The sequence below is a fragment of the Gymnodraco acuticeps genome, unplaced genomic scaffold (genome assembly GCF_902827175.1).
Source record: "Gymnodraco acuticeps unplaced genomic scaffold, fGymAcu1.1, whole genome shotgun sequence".
Classification (NCBI taxonomy): domain Eukaryota; kingdom Metazoa; phylum Chordata; class Actinopteri; order Perciformes; family Bathydraconidae; genus Gymnodraco; species Gymnodraco acuticeps.
The window spans coordinates 424,516-436,841 of record NW_022990334.1 but is presented as its reverse complement, the minus strand read 5'-3'; positions in this window follow the sequence as shown (position 1 = coordinate 436,841).

Here is a 12,326-nt window from a genome sequence, read left to right as displayed (position 1 = left end):
TTGAAACTACAAGAAGATTTGGAGGACTTTCACAAAAAAGTAATAGAGATTTTTGTCCAGAAGGATAACATGGACTTCATCTTCAAGTCAAGGTAAGACCACCATTTTATTGAAAATGGGATCTTACTAAGAGAGAACAATTAAATATTTAAATGATAACATTTAAAAAAATTAAAGTTTAAAATTAATCGAATTATCAGACTAAAAAAGCTTTTGAAAATAATATTATATTTTGATTTAGGTCAAAATATAATATTTGTAAACCTGAATCAAATCAAATCAAAGTTTATTTATAAAGCACATTTATAAAGCACATTTAAAAGCGATTTTTGGTCAGGCCAAAGTGCTGTACATGTAATAATTACTACAATCACAATAAAAGACAATAAATTACAACAGATATATAAAAAAACACAGGGAAAAGTCAGGAGTCGTGCTCCGCTCTGACTAAAAGGCCAGGGAGAAGAAGTGTGTCTTAAGAGTAGATTTTTTTTTTAAAACAGGGTCTGGGCCGACCTCACATGGAGATGCAGAGTGTTCCAGAGCCTATAGGGCCAGCTGCTGCGAAGACTCGGTGCCCTCAGGTTTTGAGCCTGGTCTTGGGCACTATCAGCAGCAGCTGGTCAGCAGACCTTAAAGCTCTGGCTGGGGTGTAGCGCTGGAGGAGTTCAGCTATATAGGCCGGAGCCAGCCCATTTAGTGCTTTAAAAACAAATAAAAGGAGTTTAAAATCAATTCAGAACCGAATTGGAAGCCAGTGCAGTGAGGCCAGAATTGGGGTGATGTGGTCACGCTTTTTGTGGCCAGTGAGTAGACGTGCAGCTGCGTTCTGCACTAGCTGCAGGCGTTTAATTGACGCCTGGTCCGTGCACGTATAGAGCGTTGCAGTAATCCAACCTCGAGGTAACAAAGGCGTTAATAACCCTTTCCAGGTCTTTAAAAGATAAAAACGACTTGGTCTTAGCCAATAGTCGTATTTAAAAAAAGCAGGTTTTGACTACGCTGCTGACCTGCTTATCAAATTTAAAAGCGCTATTGAAGGTCACTCCAAGGTTCATGACAGAGGGGAGGATATTATTTTTGAGGGAGCTGAGAATATCAACCTGGGAGGCTGGAGGTTGGGGTCCAAAAAAGACAACCTCAGTCTTGCTCTCATTGAGGTTGAGGAAATGTTGGCTCAGCCAGGATTTGATCTCTGCTAAGCAGTCCATCAATAGCTGTAATGAGTTGACATTTGAATTGAGTGGTAGATAGATCTGTACATCGTCGGCGTAGCAGTGGAAGGGGATGTTGTGTTTTGTGAGAATTGAACTTAGGGGCAGTATGTACAGTAGAAAAAGGATGGGGCCCAGAATCGAGCCTTGTGGAACCCCACAGGTAAGAGGGGCTTTGGCAGAGGAGAAGGCACCTAGCTGCACTGAGAAGCTACGGTCTGTCAGGTAGGACCTGAACCATGCAAGGGCAGAGCCTGTGATGCCTGCGGACTGTTCAAGCCGTGACAACAGGATGCTATGGTCCACAGTGTCGAAGGCAGCTGTCAGGTCTAACAGCACCAGGACAGCTGGGCTACCTGAGTCTGCGGCTAGGAGCAGATCATTAAAAACTCTTAAAAGGTCTGTTTCAGTACTGTGCATGGGTTTGAAGCCAGACTGAAACTTTTCATGGATGCCATGCATGGTTAAAAAAGACTGCAGCTGAGCATAGATTACTCGCTCCAGGGCTTTAGATAAAAGAGGTAGCTGGGAGGTGGGCCTAAAATTTGCGAGAATGGAAGGGTCGAGATTTTTCTTTTTAAGTAGTGGCTTGACCACGGCATGTTTGAAGGCAGCTGGGACACATCCTGAGCTAAGAGAGGTGTTTATTAGTAATAAAATACTTGCTCCAACTGATTCGAAAACATCTCTGAGAAGGCGAGAGGGAATGCTGTCTGAGGTGCAGTTTATCGGCCGCAGGTGCATGACTACATCCGAGAGAGAAGAGAGGGATACAGGCTCAAAGTGGTCGAGGACAGCAGGGCACAGAAAAGGAGCAGGATCTGGGATAGCACTATTGTGGGCTAGTCTAAGAGCAGATACTTTTTCAATAAAAAATGTAAGAAACTTATCACAGAGAGTATTCAATGGCACAATTGGAGAAACATCACAGGGATTAATGTTCGAGTTGAGGACATTAAAAATAACCTGAGGTTTATGGCTGTTTTTGGAGATTAACAGAGAAATGTGCTCCGTTTTGGCTGCTTTGACTGCCGTCTGGTAGTCGGAAAGGCAAGAACGAAGGATTTCTAAGGAGACATGGAGTTTATCCTTTTTCCATTTTCTCTCTGCACGCCTGCAAGCGCGTCTGAGAGCACGAGTACAGTCATTGAGCCACGGCTCTGAGAGAACTTTGGTGCGTCTAAGCACATAGCTGTCAAGACAACATAACAAAGGGTGTCATTGGCACTTGCAGACATTTGCAGATCAAAAGGCTTATGAAATTGCAGTGCATCAGGTTTGATGACTGAAAGACTATCCTGCTTAACATTAAAGGCATGAAGATGCTCAACAAATACACTTTGCATGTCTAATACCAAAAAATGAATTTCAGCTCTCATCAGAAAAATACAAACAATCTGCCCAAACACTGGTATCTCATCCATCAAGTCTAAGCAGACAACAAGACCGGTAGGATACTTGTAGCGGCCAAAATCATATAGAACTAAAACAGATAATTAACTTAAAATAATACAGCCGCTGAGGCACTAGTTAGAGGATCTTACGCAGGGCAATGATCCAGGTCCAGACAAGATTCTCCGTTGTGCATTTTATTCCTAACAAAATACAATGAACAGGTTTCCTATATCTCTTTCCTTAAGCCTTTCCCTTGTGTGGCTTGAAACACCCTGGTAAAAAAAACGTTTGCCTACTAGTGCTCTGGCTCCCACCTCCACAATACAACCACACCAGGTGCTCTAATCACCCAGTGCCCAAAATATGCCTTCAAAATAAAAGCATAGAAACTACTTTAACTTATGACACTAACTATAAATAAATTATAATAAACACTATAAACAGCAAGAAAATAAATGTTACACTATTAAATAATATATAGAGATATATAGCTCCAATATTCCGGCCCCTAATTGTGAACTGTGTAAACACACAATTACTTAAATTATATATATACTCTATATGTACGCTATATTTACCCATCTGTATAATGTCCAACAGTTCATAGTGCATGGACAAGCAAAATACAAGACATGAAGTCTCACAACACAATAAAGTATGGAAAAAATGAAGTGGCCTGAATACTTTCCAAATCCACTGTACCCTGGCATTCTCCAACTGTGTGGTCATACACTCCCTCCAGCCTCATATAGACAATTTACAATATGACATGATATGACAATGCAGTTCCTAAAACCATACCTGGTGATTCATCAGCCCTTTGGTTCTTGGCAGACAACAACAAGCGCTTCAGCAAGGCTGTGGAAGTCAGCATTTCTGCCTGTTGGATGACCTTTGCTTTGAAGGAGGTTGGCCACTTTTCCAGTAGTTTGGATGGAGCTCAGATGATTGGTCGTGCTTTTTACAGTATTACGGCTTCCACAGATGACATTTTGTTATGGATTTTTTGTCAAAGCACTTAAGATATTCATTGCTATCGGGATGTTAAGAGCATTCCATGGAATATAACAAAAAGTGTATCTCGAGCCGGTTTCTCAAACTTACATACCCTACCTTTAACCTATACATGACACTTTCATGCAAACCTATACAACATTTGAATCTTACCCCTCACTCTCCACCATGTCTGCACTGTAACACATTTTCCTGTCAAATAACAGTAAAGTGCTGGCAGCACAGACGCCTGTACTTTACTGTAATACTACAGTACTCATACCGTGAAATTACTTTACAGCCTCTTACTTTAAACATAAAATACAGTATACTGCTGTATTTTTTTCAATTAACAGTAAAATACTGGCAGCAGAGAATATACCGAAATTCTACAGTATTCATACTGTTGAACAATTTCAGTTTATTACTGTCGTGGCTTCCTTCCTTGTTTTTCCACCAAGCCACTAGACGCCTTAAACAGACAGTTCTAACTTGTTTCTTTCCTTAAATTACACACAGTTTGAAGTGTTGCTTGGCCTCCGATGGTTTAGAAGATGTTGCGATGTGTTTTCTCAAAATAAAATAACAAACTTTTGCACATGCAACAAAGAAAAATAGGCCTTTACAATATTCAAAAGAAATAGGCAAAACTCAAATAAAACAACACAACTTAGGTATTCTTTCTTTCTTGATAATGCTTATAACTTCACAACTTAAAGGGTACTTTTACGGTTTGTATGTACGAGTACGAGTACGAGTACGGTTGAGTACGATTAAAAACTGTTCCTCGTCGGCGTCTCTCAACAGGTTGCCCATCACTGTGGCGTTAGCACAGGCGTCGTGGGACTTGTAGTCCTTTATAGTGCGTTGACTACAGACGTCATAATTAGGTGGCCTTTCTTATCAAATCAAAATACTGGCTCTAACCAAGCGGCAAACTGTGGGGTAGAGCCGGGAAGCCAATATGGAAGTGCCACACACTGCAGTTCATATATTGGCCAATAGGCGATGGCCCCCATGTTAAAATGCCCAACTTTACAGCAGAAAAAAACATGTTTCTACCCCTGGCTCCATACATTTTTATTATCGATATAGTTAGATTCCACCTTCATGATTATGGATCTGTGAGTGAATTGTTTTCTAACGCGACCCTTTTATTTATATTAAGTCTTAAAGTTTGTGCATAAATTAGGGCGTGGTCACATTGAGTGACGGCTCTGTCAAGTGCCTGCCGCTGTTAGCTTCTTGTCTCTCTGCTAGCTGCTCCGTGAAGCTAGCTACAGGGACTCTGCCTGCTCAGCTCATCCAGGAAACACAACTTGTAGCCGGCCGTGGTTGTTTGTTCTTCATGCTTATCGGACTATTGTGACTCGCTCTGCGGTTAAAACAGACGGAGCATGAATGCGGTAAGGGAAATTCGAGTGCTTTATTTATGTGTTAATGATTTTAATCAGCTACGTAATGAATGGTAAGGCTTGGGTTAGCATGTAAGCTAGTGGTAGCTACATCGGTGCAAACGATTGTAATCGTAGCCTCCAAGTTAAAATCATAGACTGTATATATAAAGGTTAAAACGAAATAGACAAGTGTTAAGTGAGATAATACTGTTGAACAAACGGCTTCTGTTTGAGGTTGATAAAATAAGGTTACATCCTTGTAACTTAGAGATATTTTATTATGTAGGTAGAACTGTATGCATCTAAGGTTAATTTAAATTGGCTATGCTCAAGTATGTAGACAAGCTAATGTCGAAGTAGTGTATGTGAAATCAACCTCACAATAAGATGTGTGTATATTACAATTATTAATGTCATATTTCAAGATGATTACTTAGATATTACAATATGGTTGGTTGAGCTGGAGTTCATTATTGAGCTTACACGTTAACGTCACAGTCATCTGAAGAACGAACCCAAACCTTGAAGTTTTTATTAATTGCATTACCAAATGGGTATCAAATAAACAGTAAGCATTGGTAACACAACTTCCAAAGTTACAGTAAAATAAAAAGGCCCCTGACTCGGACAATACACAATCCAACATGTTCAACAGAAGAGAATCAGTTATATTGTTTGTACACATGGTACTTTACATATATATATATATATATATATATATATCTGTTTGTTTAAGGTGTCCAGGTGATGCAGACAGGCTGGACCAGAGAGTGAGAGACAGAACTGCACTCCTCACAGCAGTGAACTTCAGCACAGGTACAAAGACTCTTTTTTCATACTGTACAAAGAATCAAGAAAGATATTGGTTTAAATGAATGAAGTATTGACTTGAATACACTGATATACATTCCATTAAACAATACTAAATACTAGATCACCTACACATCAGTTAAGTTGAGGATTTTTTCCATCCAAAAAGTTACATTTAGATGATAACAAGCAATATGACTGTCAGCTTTCTAATTTAATGTATTGAAGGCAAAGATATTTAACGCATAGTGAGAACTGCTACTATTTATCTCTCAATATTGTCTGTAAAAAACGTGGTAAAAGTGATTCTTTCAGTGAGACAACAGAGCAAGCTTCTACAGTTGCACTACGTTTTGATAACAGTTAAATATTATTTTGATAATAACATATATTTCAATGTTGATGAACTTCATACTGTTCATTCATAATCTGATTGTCTTTGTAGCTCATTGTTGAAATTAAAAAAAAACATTACAATTACAAAATAATTATATCTACAGCCCCACACAAACACACCGCTTTCATAAATAACACACTTGTTCTGCAATAATATGTTTTATGTTTCCTGTCATTTTTGTTAGGAAAGGACATGCCTGAAAGACACGACATTTTCTCCTTCTCTGAGGGTCAAGAAGAACATCCAAGAGGAACATTAAAAGCTGATGTTATGAGATTTTAAGACCAGTACAGGACATTCACTAAGAAACTACTTTTATTGTGAAAACACAGTCAGCTGATCGAATGCAGCTATTTCCACATCTACACTCCATCAGCTGATTATTTCTATTTGCCTCCCTTTATGAGCTTCACAACATGTACCTTGTTTTGCAATGTCACAAATAAATGGGGCCAATCTTCAGTCAGATGTGAATGTGTAATCTAACATTTTCAGTAAGAATAATGGACAAAAGGAGTGCAAATACAAATACAATTTATTGAAATGTGAACCAAAAGTTAATCAAATGTTTTAAATAAAAAGCACATATGGACAGAAGGTGTAAACCTATTAAATGTATTAAACACATTTAGTCAAATAAAGTGACAGACTAGGCCTGTGCAGTTGGTATCAGCTTTGCCCAGTATGGGCTCCTCCATCAGGCCTGGTCCTCCTCGCAGAGGAAAGACCCTCAGTCCTCTCCAAACCAACAGACAGGACGTCCATCACACGGAGGTTTCTCCCTGAAGTCTCTGCAGCTCTCTGGACGCCACGCTGTCTCAATCCGTCCACACTGAATATGAGAGGGGGAAAATGAAAATAATAAATGCTTTAGACAATAAGAAACATAAAGTTGACTGAGACATAGAGTTGCTCAGTTTTTTTAGATTGTCAATACTATTACTGTATAACTAATATCTCAGGTTAAGAGGCACATTCAAATAAAGATTGGTCTTTAAATACATTTTGTCTTTTGAATTGTTTGTCTAAAGTCAAGGATCTATAACTGGTACTTAGTTTTAATGATACAGTCTGGTTATTATGCTGTTTGGAGGAGGCCTCACAGGTAAGAGCGCTAACTAGCTACCATCACATGTACCTTAGCTTGACTTAAATGTATTAAACGTATAGTTAAGTGATATCAAAATATAAATAACTAATGTCATGCAAACATATTAATATTTGCTTGATTCCAGTGTTGAATTTAGCACAATTGCATACAAACGTTAAGGGGTTTTAAGATTCTGAAGTATTATGCTAAAAACTCAATAACTTAGATTATTATTTATAGTTTTGATGAATAGTTTCATGTCCGCTTACCTTAGAAACGTAAAATGCGACGGCAGCGTGCAGATGGGGAGCATGTTAGCTTAGCTTGGTAGCTTCAGCTAGCTCTGGAACTTCCAGCTCGGTGGCAGGAGGTCCCGCCTCGGCTCCGCCTCTTTGCCCTTATTTGGAGCAGGCTGGAGAAGGCGGGAGTTGAACTCTGACGTCACTGTCGAGCCGTTAGTGGCCGACTCCGCCTACTAAGGGCTTCACGGCAACTCTGCAGAATCCTATGGGTGACGTCACGGACCCTACGTTCATTTATATACAGTCTATGGCTCTAACATACCGGCTCCTATTGTTATTGGCATCTTTAATAACAATAAACAAAAATTCAAAAAGAGCAAGACAAAGTCAGTCTTCATATTCTATTTGAGATAGACAGGGTGTCTTAATTGTCCATCTTCAGTTATTTCCTTATTCTAAGGCAGGCATCAGTAGGCATATTTTGCTTATTGGTCTTTCCAGCGTGTTGGTTTTTGTCTTAAGAAGAACACTCCGAATCAGTCCTCCAGATCCAGGACGCGTCTCCATAACTCTTGCCATTAACCAGGATCCACAAGGTGCATTTGAATCCATGATTATTACGATGTCTCCAGGTATGAAGTTCCTTTTAATGCGATTCCATTGCTGTCTTTCTTGCAAAAGTGGTAGATATTCTTTGATCCATCTGGTCCAAAACAAATTAGCTATGTACTGCACTTGTCGCCAGCGGCGTCTTGAGTATGTATCTTGCTGATGGAATAAGCCTGGGGGCAACGAAGGTTTGACCTTGAGCTGCAGCAAATGGTTTGGTGTGAGAAGTCATTTGGATCATTTGACACTGTAGTTATTGGTCGGCTGTTGAGAATTCCTTCAACTTCACACAGAACTGTTGAAAGGCTTTCGTCATCAAGTGTTTGTTGCTTTGTGATGGATAGCAGAATTTTCTTTACAAGCCGGATTAGTCTTTCCCATACTCCGCCATGATGTGCTCCGTAAGGAGGATTGAAGGTCCATTTCACATCCTTTTGCTGGAGGGCTTGTTCTATTTTGCTCAGATTCCACTCTTTTATAGATTCCTTCAGCTCTCTTTCAGTGGCAACAAAATTAGTCCCATTGTCTGACCTCATCTCCAATACTTGTCCTCTTCTGCTGATGAAACGTCTGCAGGCATTAATGCATGAATCTGTATCTAACGAATGAGCTACTTCCAAGTGCACCGCTCTGGTTGTTAGACAGGTAAAGATAACTCCATATCGTTTCACAATGCTTGGTCCTCTTTTCACTTCCAGTGGGCCAAAGTAATCCACTCCAACATATGTGAATGGTGGTAGGTCTGGTGTAATTCTGTCTTTTGGCAGATCTGACATGTTTTGTTCTCCTGCATTTCCATGCATTTCCGTCTGCACACGGTACATTCAGATATTATTTTTCTGGCTAATGCATTGGCACATGGTATCCAGTATATTTGTCTTAACCTGGATAACATATGATTCCTTCCACTGTGACCAACTTGTTGATGAATATCTCGAAGTATGGTTTTAGAGACATGGTGGTGTTTTCCAAGAATGGTTGGGTGCTTTGCTTCCTCAGGCATTGCCATTTTATTTAGCCTTCCTCCAACCTTTATCAGTTCATTCTCGTACACTGGATCCAATTTATACAGTGTGCTACTTCCTTTGATAGGTTTTCCCCTTTTCACAGTTTCCACTTCCTCTGGAAAAGACTGTTTTTGACAGAAACACAACAATGCTGCTTCAGCCTTATCCAAGTTATCCTTAGAGAGTGTGAGACCTCTCATAAGGTCTTTAAACACTCTCATCTCCTTCTCAATCAGCTTTATTCGATTTGGTTCTTTTGCTTGAGTAGAAGTAACTTCCTTCCTCTTCTTACTTGAAAGCAGCAAGAGATGTTTTACTTGAAGAAACCATGCAACTGCTCTTTTCAGTTTCCTCCAATCAGAGTAGTGATGCACTACTGTAGCTTGCTTGTGGCATTTAGGTCAGTTGCAATGGTTGGGTTCACGTTGAATTTGTCCTTCTTCACCTCTGGATCATCAGGATAGCTGTCATTGACCATTTTAAGTGCGTCTGGAAACTTTTTCAGAAACAATGGACCATTTATCCAAGTCTCACATTTCAAGAACGATTCTGCTGCCAATCCCCGAGATGCATCATCTGCTGGATTCAGTTTAGTGTTGATGTATTTCCACCGTGATGTTGCTGTTGCTTCTCTGATCAGACTTATTCTGTTGGCTACAAATGTCTAAAACCTTAGCGTTTCATTCATGATGTATCTCAGAACAGATGTACTGTCAGTCCAGAAGACAGATTTGCAGCTCGGTTCTGATCATCTTGTCCATGCGTACTGCCAGTACTGCTGCTGTGAGCTCCAATCTTGGGACAGTGACTTTTTTCAGAGGCACGACACGTGACTTTCCTGACATGAAGGATATGTGAACGTCTTCATCTTCATTTGTCATCTTAAGGTAGGTGACAACACCGTATCCAATCTCGCTTGCATCACTGAAATGGTGCAGATTTAATTTGTCCATAATTCTTTGGTTTGATACATCGATCAATCTTGAAGCTTTCTATCTGCTTTAATCCCATGAGCCATCTTTGCCACTGTTTCTTGAGAGCCTCCGGGATTTCTTCGTCCCACCCACAATTGAGTTTGCACAACTCTTGTAAGACATGCTTTGCAGTGAAGATAAATGGTGAAAGAAATCCAAGTGGGTCATACACAGAGCAGACTGTTGAACGGATGCCTCTCCTTGTGGCTGGTTGAGATTTTAAGCAGACTTGAAACTTTAAAACATCTTCCTCCACATGCCACTGTATCCCTAGGGCTCTTTCTATTGGAAGACTGTCTTGGGTCTCTAAGTCCAGGTTTTTTACCTCTTTGGGTTTTTCACTCTTTAGGATGGATGCCAGCACAGTTTTACTGTTGCTTGTCCACTTTGTCAGATTAAATCCTCCCTTTGCACAAAGATCCTTGAGTTCTTCACATAACTTCACAGCTTGATCAGCAGAAGCGACAGATTTTAACCAGTCATCAACATAGACATTTCTTCCGACAGTGTCAACAGCTTCTGCAGAGAAATCATCTTTGTTGTCTTCAGCGGTTTTAGTGAGAGCATAGGTTGCACAACTTGCTGATGAAGTGACACCAAATAGATGTACTGTCATCCTGTACTCGGCGAGAGGTAAACTGACATCTCCTCCTGGCCACCAAAGAAAGCGAAGATAATCTTGATCGGCAGGAGCCACCTTGACCTGATGGTACATCCCCTCGACATCAGCCATGAAAGCTATCTGTTCTTGTCTGAATCAAATGAGCACACCAAGTAGCGTGTTGGTAAGATTGGGACCCTGAATAAGCTTGTCATTTAATGAATATCCTTGATAAGATGCGGAACAATCGAACACTACACGAATCTTGCCCTTCTTTGGGTGATGAACCCCATGATGTGGTATGTACCACACCTTTCCACTCTCAGGTTTGAGCTGCTCTTGGGGCAGTAGCTGAGCGTGACCTTTTGCTATCACAGCCTCCAAGAATGTTTTATATTCATCATGGAAAACTTTGTTCCTTTTGAATTTCCTTTTTAATGATTCTGCTCTCTGCTCTGCAAGTTTGCGATTGTTTGGCATCATGATATTCTTCTGTTTGAATGGAAGTTCAAGCTGATAATGTCCATCTTTGATTTGAGCTGAATCTGACATGATCTTTAAAAATTGTTTGTCTTCAACTGACATCTCTTTCTTCTCATCACAACCTTTCTCTGGAAAGTCATGATTGTATTGCTGCACCAGCAGCTCACCTAAATCTGTCACTGATATCCGATTAACAACAGCACATGAAGTATTCTAAGATTCAGGTTTCCTGATTCAATCCATTCACAACCCAACCTAGGACTGTCTTAACAGCAAAGGGTCCTCCATTTTGACTGTTTATTATTTTCCATGGCTCCATTAGCTTTGGTGCATTTGTTCCTATAAGCAACCCGATTTCACAATCCAATTCAGGCAACTTAATCTCTCTTAGATATTTCCATTTATTTATGGTCTCTTGAGTGGGAATGTGCTCTTTTCCAGCAGGAATTTCCTCTTGTGTGTAGACTTTAGGCAGCTAATAAAAATCATTGCCTTCGATGCAACTCACTTCAAGACCTTTGACAAAGGAAGTGTCAATCATTTTCTCCTGACCCATTGTTTTTAAGAGGATTTTTGTTCTCTTGGCTTTGGCATGCAAATCTTGTTGAAGGGCTTCAGTATAAAAACGTACAGTGCTTCCCTGATCCATAAATGCGTAAGTCTGCACAGTCTGGTTCGAGTTTGACAACTTTATTTGAACTGGGATAATTGGTAGGGTTTGTTGACCACCGGCCCCAGTGTGGTTTCTGCCATTTAAAGAGACTAATGCACTGCTTACAGAAGCTGCTTGGGTGTATTTATCAGAGTTGTCTTTTTGTTCAATCCTTTTCTTGTAGAAGTGCAATATTGTTGGATGTTTCATTGAAAAAACTTCACATTTCATTCTTTTCTGACAGTCTTTGCTTAGATGTCCTTTCGTTAGACAGCCAAAGCAAATTCCTTGTGCTTTTAAGCAGTCGATCTTTTCATTGTGAGATGTTTTGTTCATCTTACATGTTTCAGAGGTGTGTTCTCCTGCACAAAATACACAGCGCTTCTGAACAGTAATGCCTTTATGGTCTGATTTGATGTTTTGGAAAGGTTTTTGCTCTTCATTAACTCCTGGGCTTGTCAC